Here is a 14,007-nt window from a genome sequence, read left to right as displayed (position 1 = left end):
CAATTAAACATTCCAATTTATTTCTCGAATAGTTAGTGATCACATAAAATTTAATGTTGAACTCTTTTTAAATATATCTCTGTGTCAAATACACTTTAAATGCTTAATGCGCCAAAAATCCTATCATTGGTGTTAAAAACACCTTAAGTGCACTAAGGCACCAACATACAATTTATTCCTCGTGTACATAGACACTTACATAGGTCTTTTCCCATGCTTATAGCATCAATAAAAATTATATGAAACATAATAAAATTCCCTTTTAATATTCCAAACCAAATTAAACATTTAGTTTAATTGAACATGTTTTCTATCATGTCATAAATAAAAGTGTGGTTCTTATTTAACATGCCAAACGATTATTTCCAAATCAATAATCCATCACAAATAAATCATGCTTCATAACTCCATCACCAATATCAACCAAATCACAATTTCCAATCATAATCTAGCATGATACTACTTGAAATTAATTAATCACATCTAGCATGCTACTACATCATCAAAAATATGCTAAGTACGCGAATGTACCTTGAATACAATCTTAATATTGACACGACTAATAGAAATCACTTACTTCAAAGTCTCCTACAAACCAAAATCATAATATGGAATTAAAATCCACTCTACACAAAATTTCCAGCAATATATACTCTTATTAAACCACTCATAATTTAATTAAAACAAGCTAAAAATTTATTTAAAACCTCATACTTTAATCCCAATTAATGGGTAATTAAAATCCTTTCAAGAAACTTAATTTTTAGAATACTACCAAAAATTCCAGCTAAATATATTAATAAAAAGGAAAATTTAACATTTGCTACCATTGAAATACCCCTATTTCACTTTTGCTACCCATCTAAATTTTTATTATATTTTACTACCACCCAAAACAGAAAATTATAGATTTTACTACCACTTAACCTTTTCCGTTACAATTTCCGTTTAAGGGACCTACTAATTTAACTCCATCTACTTTCTTCTTCTTCTCTCCACGAACCTCCTCACAGCAGCCCATCCCAAACTCCCACCCATTCTCCGGCAACACCACCCTGTCTACGACAACCCCCCCCCCCCCCCATGCAATCATCAACATCAATCGGCAACATCATCCCCAAGTTTAATTGAAGACATCGTGGCCTCAAATTAAAATAATTGAGCAAAGGGTTCTAGATTTGGGCTAAAAATTAAGGGTACGATTAGTTGAGAAAGACGATGAATTTTTGGGTAAATTTAATTGATTGAATTTGAGGCCACGCTTTTTTCAAACGATCTGGGGTTAATTTAAAAAATCGTGGCCAATTTAAGAAATCAAATCAAGTTGAATTTGGGGACTCAAATCAATTTGATTTTAGAAATCGTGGCCTCAAATTTGTTTCAATTTGGTTTAAGAAATCGTGGCCCCAAATTGAATTATTTGAGGCCTCAAATCAAGTGGAGGAAGACGATGATTTTTGGGTAAAAAAAAAGCTTAGATAATTGATAGAAATTAGTTTTGGGGGTCTGGTTTTTCTTTGTGTACAATTGTTTGCAAATAGTGTACAATTGGAGCTTGCAGGCTGCGGCTCTGGATTATGGGCTAGCGACGACGTTGATCAATAGTACTGTGGTGTGGTGCTGCTGGGTGCAGAGTGGTGCGACGGTGGCTGGTTGATTTGGTGCGATTATTGGTGTTGGGTTGTTGGCCGATTGTTTCTGTTGGTGTGCGGCAGTCCGGTGGTGGTTGTTGCCGGCTGTTATGGCTGAATAGGGGTGAGATGGGCTGATGTGATCAGTGTTATGGGATGGTGTTGCCTGAGGAGATTCGTGGGTGGGGCCAGGTTTGGTATGGAGTTGCTGGAGGATATTCGTGGGAGAGAAGAAGAATATGGAAGGAGGTGGACCCCACAAACGGAAATAGTGACGGAATGGTTAAGTGATAGCAAAACTAATAATTTTTGGGTTTGGGTGGTAGTAAAATAAAATAAAAATTTAGATGGGTAGTAAAAGTGAAAGAGGGGTGTTTTGGTGGTAGTAAAAGTCAAATTTTCCTAATAAAAACTTGTTGTAATTTTGTTTTAAAACCCTTAAATTAAAGGTTTAAACCACCCTAAATCATATTCCTTCAATAATCAATTATTTATGAATCTAGGGTTTCAAAATCGGGGATTTTTAATTAGAATTAAAATCTGAAAATTAATTTGCACCATACATAATATCAATCATCATAAACTTAACACAAAACCCATAATTTATAATTAGATCTAGGATTTTTTTTTTTAAAAAAAAGAGTTATTTATTTATTTATTTCGAAGAAGGGGTGGCTAGACAGCAGGCCGGCACCACAACCAGCTGCTGCCAGCCTGCTGGTGGTCGCCGCCGCTGCCGGTTGGTGCTGGTGTTGGCCGGCGGCCCACCGTGGGTGGTGGTGGCTGGCGGTGATGAACCGAAAAAGGGGAAGGGGAAAAAGAAAGAAAAAGGGAGAAAAAAAATAAAGGAAAAGGGAGAGAAAGTTTACCTTGGGTATTCTCGACTCTGGGCAAAGTTTATGTTGGACTTAATGATTTTGATGATGACACAACCTCACTTACTTACAAATTAATAAGTGTTTGATTGTTTAAGTGTGTACTCAGTTGCAAAGACCAGGAGAATTAAGTGTCATGCAAAAATACCATGAGGAACAAGAAGGCCAGAAGCAGAGCTATCCATAAAGAAGGGTTCCTTTACAGGAACTGGTGCTTCAGAAATGAAGACTGGAGAAGAGAAGGTTCCCCTCAGGGAACAGAAGCTTCAGAGAAGAAGCCTCATCAGAGAAGAGAAGTTCTTCCCAAGGAACAGAAGCCTCGGAGTAGAAGCTTCATCAGAGACATGAAGACTAAAATATATTTTATATTCTAGGATTTATGTAAGTATAAGATATTTAATTACACTCGAAAAAGCTGTGTGGAATTGGTCTAAAAAGATAAAATTGTGCATGCTAGTTTTTAGGAAAGTGGTTAAGTCTTTAACGTTTATCTTTTTTTTCTTAACTAAAAAGATTTTATTTTATTTCTGATTTTCGAAAATATCTTTTGAAAATAAAATCTCCCACGTTTTATAAAAGCTTGCGACCTACTCGTCTTGCACATTGAGGAGTTCATGTTTCCTTAATTTTAGGAACATGATCGTCTTAGTGGGTTGGAGTAGTGGCGTAATGGATTTGCTGCACAAAGAGGTTTTTCCAATATGTTTATTGCTCTATAAATAGTCTTTGAAATCTGATGGAAAAATCACCCTTGCTCACATAAGTTTTCTAGATTTTATTTGAGTCAAGTGTCAATTCCACACAAATTAATTAGAGTGTTCTTAATGTTCTTATACTAGAGTTTGTTTATCTTTCGAGTTGTAATTTGGGGAATTGGGAAGTTTGAGTGAACTTCTATGTATGAGAAAGAGAAGTAAGAAAGAGAAGTGAGAAAGAGAAGAGAAAGAGAAGAGAGAAGAGAGAAGAGAGAAAGAGAAGAGAAGAGTAACAAGTTGGGTGACTTGTTCCTCGGGGTTTCAAGTTCGTAAAGGAACTTGAGTTTGAGTCTTTAGTTTGTAATAGGACCATTTGCCCTATTCTAGTGAAGATTCGTTTCCCAAAATCCCAAGTGGTCGTGGTTTTTCTCCTTGTTAGGACCAAGGAGTTTTCCACGTAAAAATCTCTCTTGCATTCATTAGTTCCTTTAGTTAATCTTTCTGTTCCTTTAGCTTACTTAATCTTAATTCTGCAAAAAGTTTGGCTAAAGTCTCATACTACAATTCAACCCCCCCTTCTTGTAGTATTCATTGAAACAACAATTAGTATCAGAGCCTAACTTCTAAGAAAATCAGGAAACCCTGAAGAAGAAAGTTCTTGGAGAAAATGAATACTCATGAAAAGCTCGAGGAAGGATATTCAACTCAGAGGCCTCCTATGTTCAACGACAAGTTCTATACCTACTGGAAGAACTGCATGGAGATCTTTATCAAGGCAGAGAACTACCAAGTCTTGAGGGTCATCGAGGTTGGTGATTTCGAAGTCACCAAAACAAATGCTTAGAATGAGGTAATCCCTAAGCCTATGTATGAATATGAGAAAGAGGACTTTGATAAAATGGAAATAAATGTTATGGCTGTGAAATCGCTCCACTATGGACTTGGACCTCATGAACACAATCGTGTTATGGGGTGCAAGAATGCTAAGGAAATCTGGGATTTGCTGCAGATCACTCATGAAGGAACCAATTAGGTTAAAAGCTCAAAAATCGGTCTACTTATGTCTAAGTATGAAAGATTTGAAATGCAGCCTAAGGAGACCATTCAAGAGATGCTAACCCGTTTTACTAACATCATAAATGAGTTAGTTTCCCTTGGTAGACAAATTCCTACAGATGAGCAGGTTAGGAAGGTTCTTAGAAGTCTTCCAGAAGATGAGAGATGGAGAGCTAAGGTGACAGCCCTTCAGGAAACGAAGGACTTTACAAAGTTCAATATTGAATAACTAGCAGGTTCTCTCATGACTCATGAGCTACACCTTGGAGTCAACAATGAACCCATGAGGAACAAGGGATTGGCTCTTAAGGCTGAAGAGGAGGAAGACTCAGAAGTGGACGAGGATGAGGCTGCCCTAATTGTGCGAAGATTCAAGAAGATGTTCAAGAAAGGCCGAACCTCAAGGAACTTCGGGAAAAAGACCTCAAATCCAAAACCTGACTACAGTTGCCACAAGTGTGGATCCCCAGATCACTTTATCAGAGACTGTCCCCTTTGGGAAAATGATAAAGGGAAAGGAAAGGCCAAGGAACAGGGAAGAGAAAAATTCAGCAAAGCAAACTATCAAAAGTCAAACATGAGGAAGGCCATGATAGCAGCCTGGGGAGACTCAGACATTGAGGAAGAAGAGGATGACCAACCAGAAGAGGAGATGGCCAATCTTTGTCTGATGGCCAAATCAGATGATGAAAAGGCTTACCTTGAGGAACTCCAGAAAGAGGTATTTCTTGATCCTAAATAGCTTAAAACTCTCTCTAAAGATGTCTTAATAGATATATGTCTAGAAGAAGAAGCATTCTTTAGAGATACATGTGTAAAGTTGAATAAATGTGAAAAAGCTCTTAAGGTTTGCAAAGAACATGGTGCTTGGTTGGAAACAACCTATGCCAAGTCTCAAAGCAAATTAAGAGAGCTTGATTTTAAATACAAACACATAACTGAGATAGCTGATAGAATTAAGAATGAAAGTATTCTTCTGAACGTTGAATTAACTCAGTATAAGCTCATAAATTCTGATATCAGTTCTAGCAGTTCCTCAAGCAATCGGTTGCTTAAATTCAATGTTGATTTTGAAAATTTGAAAAATGAGCTTTCTACTTTAAAAACCCAAAAGGATCAACTTGAATCGGAACTGAATTCTAGAAAGGATAGAAGTATTGACCCAAAAGTCATACCTAAGTGGATAGCTGAAGCTTAAGGAAAACGAACTGAAGGCCTTGGTTACATGACTTAGAGGAAAGGTAAGCAAAAGAAATATGTTGAGCTTCCTAGCATGAAGGTATGTACTTTTTGCGGTAAGACTGAACATCTCTATGGACAGTGTAGGATAAGAGAAGAAGCAGATAAAAGAAATGTAAAACAAGTGTGGGTCAAGAAAACTGATATTGCATCCACGTCTAAGGAACCCAAGGAAACCTGGGTTCCTGATCCTAATGCTTAGTTTTCTTGCAGGTCTTAGTGAGGGGGAACAACTCGTGGTATCTCAACAGCGGTTGTTCAAAGCATATGACAGGTGATAAATCAAGATTCCTCTCACTAGAAGACTACCCTGGAGGAACAGTAACCTTTGGGGATAATAAGAAGGGCGAGATCATTGGAAAAGGCAAAATTGGAAGATCAAAATCTCATTCCATTGATAATGTGTTCCTGGTCGAGGGCTTAATGCACAATCTACTCAGTATATCACAATTCTGTGATAAGGGAAACTCTGTAAGTTTTACTTCTGACTCTTGAAACATCATCAACAACAAGTCAAGAAAGGTTGTTCTAGAAGGAACAAGAAGAGGGAACACTTATACAGTTGACCTCAACTTAATCCCAAGGAACAACCTTACTTGTCTAAGTGTTGTTGAAGATGATCCCCTGCTATGGCATAACCGTTTTGGACATGCTAGCTTTTCATTACTGGACAAACTAAGGTCAAGGAACTTGGTTGTGGGACTTCCTATTATCAAGTTCCTACAGTACAAAGTTTGTGATGCATGTGTGAAAGGCAAGCATGTTCGTTCATCTTTTAAATTGAAGAAAATGGTAAGCACTACAAAGCCTTTGGAATTAATCCATATGAATTTGTGTGGTCCCATGAGAATTCAAAGCAGGAGTGGCAAGAAATATGTTTTGGTTATTGTTGATGATTATTCTAGATTCACTTGGGTTATTTTTCTTGCTAGTAAAGATGAAACTTTTAACGAGTTTGTTGCTTTTGCCAAGAAAATACAGAAAATCAGTGGTCACTCCATAGTCCATCTCAGATCAGATCACGGAACTGAATTTGAGAACTCAAGATTCGATGAGTTTTGCAGGGAAAATTGCATGAATCATAACTTCTTAGCTCCAAGGACTCCCCAACAGAATGGAGTTGTAGAAAGGAAGAATCGAACCCTTGAGGAAATGGCTAGAACGATGCTGATTGCAAGTGGATTGCCAAGGAACTTCTGGGCTGAAGCCGTGAATACATCTTGTTACATCCTTAACAGGGTAACAATCAGAAGTATCATCAACAAGACTCCTATGAACTATTCAGGGGAAGGAAGCCAAACATATCTCATCTTAGAGCCTTTGGTTGTAAGTGCTTTTTACATAATAATGGTAAGAAAAACCTAGGGAAATTTGATGAAAGAAGTGAAGAGGCCATATTTCTAGGATACGCCTCTAATAGCAAAGCTTATAGAGTTTACAACAAAAGCTCAATGTGTGTTGAGGAAAGCATTCACATAAAGGGAATTGATAACACTAAAGCTCCTAGTATTGATGGCTTTAACTCCTTTTTCTTTAAGAGAGCTTGGCATATTGTGAAAGATGATATTTATGCAAGTGTTATTGATTTCTTCAATAAAGGGACTTTGCCTAAGCAATGGAATTGCACAACTATCACTCTGGTTCCTAAAGTCCTTTCTGCTTCTCATGTTAAGGATTTTAGACCTATAGCCTGTTGTACCGTGGTCTATAAGCTCATTTCTAAGGTCATAACTGCTAGGCTTGCTGCTGTCATTGGTGAGGTGATTGATGATGCTCAGGAAGGATTCATTCCTAGCAAGCACATTGGTGACAATATTCTTCTTGCAACTGAACTGATCAAAGGCTATGATCACAAATTTATCTCTCCTAGGTGTATGGTTAAGGTGGATTTGAAGAAAGCTTATGATTCAGTTGAATGGGGATTCTTGATCACTGTCATGCAGGAGCTTGGTTTCCCTCAGAGATTTGTTGATTGGATCTGGAATTGTCTTACTTCTGTCTCTTACTCTATTCTTATTAATGGTTTTCCTGCCCCTCCCTTTGAAGCTAAGAAAGGGTTAAGACAAGGTGACCCTATGTCTCCCTTTCTCTTTGCTATTGGTATGGAATACCTCTCCAGATGCCTTGATGAGCTTAGGCTAACTCCTGATTTTAACTTTCACCCTAGATGTGAAAAGTTAAACCTAACTCACATGATGTTTGCTGATGACTTATTGATGTTTTCTAGAGCTGATAGTGTTTCTGTTAAGCTTCTCTTCCAAGCCTTCTCGAAATTCTCGGGTGCCTCTGGGCTTTCTGCTAATCTTGATAAAAGTGAAGTCTATTTTGGAGGGGTCTTTGTTGATGTTCAGAAAGAGTTGAGGGAGCTTCTTGGTGTTTCTCAAGGTACCATTCCTTTTAGGTATCTTGGGGTCCCTCTCTCTTCCAAGAAGCTTACTATTGCTCAATGTAGGCCTTTGGTGGAGAAGGTCACTGCTAGAATCCAAGGGTGGATGGCTAAACACTTGTCCTATGCTGGGAGGCTTCAATTGGTGAAGAGTGTGTTGTTTGGTATCCAGACTTATTGGGCTCAAATTTTTATTCTTCCGAAGAAAATTCAAAAAGAGATTGAGGCTAGGTTCAGGTGTTTTCTTTGGACTGGATCCTCTGCCCCTGCTAAGAAATCTTTGGTTGCTTGGAATAATGTCTGTCTTCCTAAAGTTTGTGGTGGCTGGAACTTGCTTTCTCTTCCTGAGTGGAATAAAGCAGATGTCACTAAGTTACTTTGGGATATTGCTCACAAGGCTGATAATCTTTGGGTTAAGTGGGTCCATATCTACTACTTCAAGCATAAAGATTGTTGGACCACCCCTACCCCTGCTAGATGCTCTTGGTTCTTGAAGAAGATTTTGAGTTGTAGAGATGTTGTGAATGATCAAGGGGGATGGGATGGTTTCATACAGGGCAACAAGTTGAAAATCAAGAAGCTTTATGCTGCTATTAGGCCTCAAGTGCCTAAAGTTCCTTGGAAGAGAGTTACTTGCCATAACTTAGCAACTCCCAAAAGTGTTTTTATCTTGTGGCTAGCTTTGTGGAATAGGCTTGTCACTAAGGATAGGTTGCTTCAATGGCACATTTCTTGTGATCCAAGGTGTTTCTTGTGTCTGAATGGCAATGAAAGTGTTCAGCATTTATTTTTTGATTGTGAATTCTCTAGGAAGGTTTGGAGCAAGGTGTTGGGTATCTTACATGTTTCCAAGCCTGTTCAGCAGTTTAGTGATGAGGTTGATTGGATGAAGAAAATCTGCAGAAGTTCCAGATTGAAGAATAAAGTGATCCAGGTGGCCTTCACTGAAACAGTTTATGGTATTTGGATCAAAAGGAATGCAGTTCTCTTTACTGGTTGTTGAAAATCTGTTGATGCCCTAGTTAGGGATATTGTCTTTCATTCAGTTTGTAGAATCCCGGCGGGAAGCAAATATTTGATCGTTTAGGAGCTTGTTTCTGGCTCCTAGTGTTTGCGTTCTGGTTTCTTTTTCTTGGGGTTATTGTTTTATCTGTCTTGTTTTGGTTGCTCGTTTGGCTCTTTATTTGATGCTGGGTTCTAATGGTGCTTTTATTTTCTTGAAGTTGTGAATCCCAGTTGCATCTGTTATTGTTTTGCTGTTCTTGGCAGGGGTGTTTTGCTGTTTACTTTGGTTGGTGTTGTGCTGCCTTGCTGCTGTCTGCACTGTCCTTTCTACACTGCTGCCTGTTACTGCACTGTCTGCTGCTTGCCTGCTGTCTGCACTGCTCCCTGCTCTGCAGTCTGTCTGCACTGCTGATTGCTCTGTTGTCTGCTGCTTGCTGCACTGCTGTCTGCTGACTGTTCTGCACTGCTGTCTGCTGACTGTACCTGCTTTTTGCTGACTGTCTGTCTGCCTCTCTGCTGTCTGCTGATTGCTGCTGTCTGCACTGCTGTCTCTGCACTGCTGTTTGCTCTGTTCTGCTGTCTGCTGCTGGGGGTTTGCTGCACTGCTGTTCTGATGGTGCCAGAGTTTGCCCTTTGCTGTTTTGTGTTGCTGTTTAGCAGACAGAGGTTTGGTTTGCTGCTGGTTGCTGTTGGCCTCGTCCTGGTGCTGTTGCTGCTGATTGTTTTTGTGCTTGTTGGTTTTTGTTGGTCAGTTTGCAGGCATGTCTGCTTCTGATTGTTGTTTTTGGTGGTTTTGAGTGTATAGCTTTGTTGTTTGTTTGTGTTGTTGTCTGGTCTTGGTTTCCAGAACCCTTCCTAGAAGGTGGCTGGAAATATGAGTCCAGCTGTTCTAGGCCCGTCCTAGAACCCTTCCTAAAAGGTGGCTAGGATTGGATCTAGAACTGGTTTTGGGGTTGGCCTGTTTTTTTTCAGGTCTTGTGGTGTTCTGGTGGTAGTTATAACTTAGCTTTTGTAAGTTGTAACTTTCTCTCTTTGGTAATAAAATCTTATTTTCCAAAAAAAAAAAAAAAAAGCATTCACATAATCTTTGATGAAGTTAACCAGTTTGTGAGTGTGCAGGAACAAGAAGATGATTGAAATTGTATTGATAAGAGACAGGGATGAAGAAGAGACTCAGAAGCAAACCAAGGAAAAGCAGCCTGCTCCAGAAGAGGATCATCAAGAAAATGGAGAGGTTCCTCAACCAGATGAACAGGTAAATGAGGAACAAGCAAAAGAAGCAGGAGGAATAGATCCATAAGCTCCTCAAATTGGAGTTCCAGCAAGGGAATTTCAACCTAGGCCATTCAAGTATCAAGGTTCCCATCCAACTGATCTCATTATCAGTGATATAGGAAAAGGAACTCAAACAAGATCACAAATGAGGAACTTCTGTGCGTTCCATGCATTTCTGTCCATCCTAGAGACAAGAAATCATCAAGAAGCCTTAGGAGATGCTGATTAGATAGTGGCCATGCAAGAAGAACTCAATGAGTTCGAAAGGAACAAAGTCTGGCATCTTGAGCCAAAGCCTAAAGGTAAGAAAGTTATTGGGCTCAAATGGGTGTTCCGGAACAAGCTTAATGAACATGGTACCATAGTAAGGAACAAGGCTAGATTGGTTGTGAAAGGCTACAACCAACAGAAAGGTATTGATTTCGATGAAACCTTTGCTCCTGGAGCTAGATTAGAAGCTATTAGAATTCTAGTAGCTTTTGCTTCTTTTATGGGTTTCAAACTCTATCAAATGGATGTGAAATGTGCTTTTCTTAATGGTTTCTTAAATGAGGAGGTGTTTGTTGAACAACCTCCAGGTTTCAAAAATCCTAAATTTCCAAATCATGTGTTTTAAGCTTGATAAAGCTCTCTATGGGCTTAAACAAGCTCCAAGAGCCTGGTATGAAAGGCTTTCAAAGTTCCTACTGAAAAATGACTTCAAAAGAGGAAAAGTAGATAAAACTCTTTTTCTTAAATCTCGAGGAACTGATTTGTTAGTTGAACAGATCTATGTAGATGATATTATATTTGGTGCTACTAACAATGGTTTGTGCAAGTACTTTGCTGAGCTAATGGGTGGTGAATTTGGGATGAGCATGATGGGTGAATTAGATTTCTTCCTTGGACTTCAAATAAAGCAAACAACTGAAGGAATAATGATTCACCAACAGAAGTATGTCAAGGAACTTCTGAAGAAGTACAACATGGAGAATGCCAAGAAAAATCATACACCTATGGGAACAACAACAAGACTTGATGAGGATCCATAAGGAACAAGTGTGGATCAAACCACTTACAGAGGTATGATTGGTTCATTGCTATATCTAACAGCCAGTAGGCCTGACATTTCTTTTAGTGTTGGATTGTGTGCTAGATTTCAATCTAATCCTAAAGAATCTCATCTAACGGCTGTTAAGAGAATTTTGAGATACCTCAAAGGAACAGATGACCTGTGTCTGTTATATCCTAGAAGTGATGACTTTATGCTTAGAGGATTCACAGATGCTAACTATGCAGGTGACTTAGTAAATAGGAAAAGCACCTCAGGTATGGTTCAATTCCTTGGCTCTTGTCTAGTTTCTTGGGGTTCCAAGAAACAAAATACTGTTGCATTGTCAACTGCAGAGGCTGAGTATGTAGCAGTAGCTGCTTGTTGCTCTCAAGTCCTTTGGATCAAACAAAAGTTACGTGACTTTGGTATTAAATTTAATTACATTACTATCTATTGTGATAACACTAGTGCAATTTGCATATCTAAAGATCCAGTCCATCATTCAAGAGTTAAGCATATTCATATAAGGCATCATTTCCTTAAGGATAATGTTGAAAAGGGTTTGATTAAATTAGATTTCTGCCAAACTGACAATCAAATTGCAGATATTTTAACAAAACCCTTGAATAGAGAAAGGCATGAGAAGATGAGAATGGAACTTGGGATGATTAAGTTATATTGAGAAAATTGCACCAAGTTCCCTCAGGTATGAAACTCAAACTGACGTGCTTAAATTATTGAATACTGTGCACAAGTGTTATATGTTTAATTACATAGTTAAGACAGGTTGTGAGCAGGAGTAATATTTACTAAGGACATGTAATTGTGAAAGACATTGAATATGAAAGTCCAAAATTGGTTGCATGAGCCTATCTGATTTGTTCCATGTATCAAGTTGTATTTGCAAGTGTGTTTCTTCTGATTTAATTCAAGAGATAAAATTATTGTTGTAGACACCTAAAAATGTCTCCCCAAAACCAAACCCGATGATGAACAACCTTTCACCGCCACTATTGGTCGGGTTCAGTATTTAATCCCGAGAGTGCTTAAAAAATTGTATTTTATTAAATTCATATTTTTGAACAGTCCATGGATTAGTCTTGATGTTTGGTAAAAGCATAGTTTTAATTTCAGCCCAAACTTATTAATTAATTTTAGCCCAAACCTTTTTTTATTTTATTGTTTTATTATTTATTTTTGGCCCAAACCTTTTATTTATTTTTATTTAATTATTTTCTTATTTTAGCCCGAATAATAAAAGTCAGAAAAGGCTCGAAATTATCAATCGGCACTTTAAAAAGCCGAAGGAAATTAGGGTTGAAAATGTATTTAGACGGAAAATGGACTGGAAATTCCCGCGCCACGGCAGACTGCCACCGTGTCACGGGAATCCTTCCCGTCTGACGGTGGGATTTCCCGTGACACAGGAGGTTTGCCGTGACACGGGACATTCCGTGTCTTTTCCGCGTAAACCCTTGACACGTTTTCTATCCCGTTTTCTGAAAATTTCCCGCGTCACGCCAAAAGTATACCGTGTCACGGGAATGTGTACTGTCTGACGGTGGGGCTTCCCGTGTCACGGTACAGTTTGACCGTGTCACGGGATACTTTTTTAGGGTTTTTATCATTTTAGGGTTCCGTTTGCTCCCTCAGCACATTTTCCCTATAAATACCCCCCTCATTTCTGATGAACGGGGGCACCGAGGAATTCTCTTATTTTATTTTCTCTCTTATATGCTTTAGCCTAAACAGCCTACCCCTTTTCTACTTCAAAATTCCTTCTTCAAGTACTCAAAGGAGTCCATACTTTACTCGTGGTTCTATCCTTAAGCCAAGGCGTGAAAGGTAGAACTATTTGAGGGTTTGACCCCAAATCTACCTTACTTTATTTAATTTAATTTAATTATTTCTTTATTATTTTCTTGAAGTTACTAACTCGTTTATTATTTTGTAGTTGCAAACAAACAAAATCAAAGTAAGAGTCATGCTCCTTTTATTTTTATTATTTTTCTAACGATTTTATGTTGTTGGAATTGTGATTAAATTGGTTTTAATATTAATTTTTATTCTATTGTTATTATGATCACCATATTGCATGTTAAAGGGAATATGTAATTGAAAATCACGCATAATAAGATAATTTGGACAACCGGTTTAGGATCCTTTTTAATCTTGTTGTTTGATCAAGTGATCACCAATATTTTAGAATTATGTTGCATTAATATTAAACCAATTTAGCTTAATAATAGTTTGGAGCAAATTGAATCTTTGTTTGTATGCCTTTGAGATCACAGGAATGCTTTTCAATATAAGAATCGAGTAGAGGCCAATACTGGCGAATGTGACTCCATGACTCACTTCGTACCATCATCCCCGATCCTCCTTTCGTGGTTCCGAACCATATGGAGTTAGTAATCTCATGGATTATGAATGGGGTGTAACCTTCACGGGTCAATCGTTGTTGCCTTCGTTGTCCCTTATTCGTGGTTGCCTTTTATGATCCGTGAACGGTTTACAAGTTCATTAAAAACTTGTTGGTGGCTCCCTACTTTATTTGTCCCTAATCGTAATGTCAATTCCCACTTCCTATGAGTGCCAAGCATATTCACAACATGCTTTTAACGTAGGCGCACTTCGAGCGACGCCTACAATTTGGCGACTCCACTGGGGAGGATTCTTAATTATTTATCGATATTTAATTAAGATGAGTGGATGAGACTTGAAAAATTCTTGAAAAAATATTCCTATGATTAATTTGGCATTTTTGCATCTTCATAGACGTTTTAACGTCGCATTCAGGTCTGTCCCGTAG

This window comes from Chenopodium album, chromosome 6 (genome assembly GCF_948465745.1).
Source record: "Chenopodium album chromosome 6, dcCheAlbu1.1, whole genome shotgun sequence".
In the NCBI taxonomy this organism is placed as follows: domain Eukaryota; kingdom Viridiplantae; phylum Streptophyta; class Magnoliopsida; order Caryophyllales; family Amaranthaceae; genus Chenopodium; species Chenopodium album.
This window is presented reverse-complemented; position numbering follows the sequence as displayed.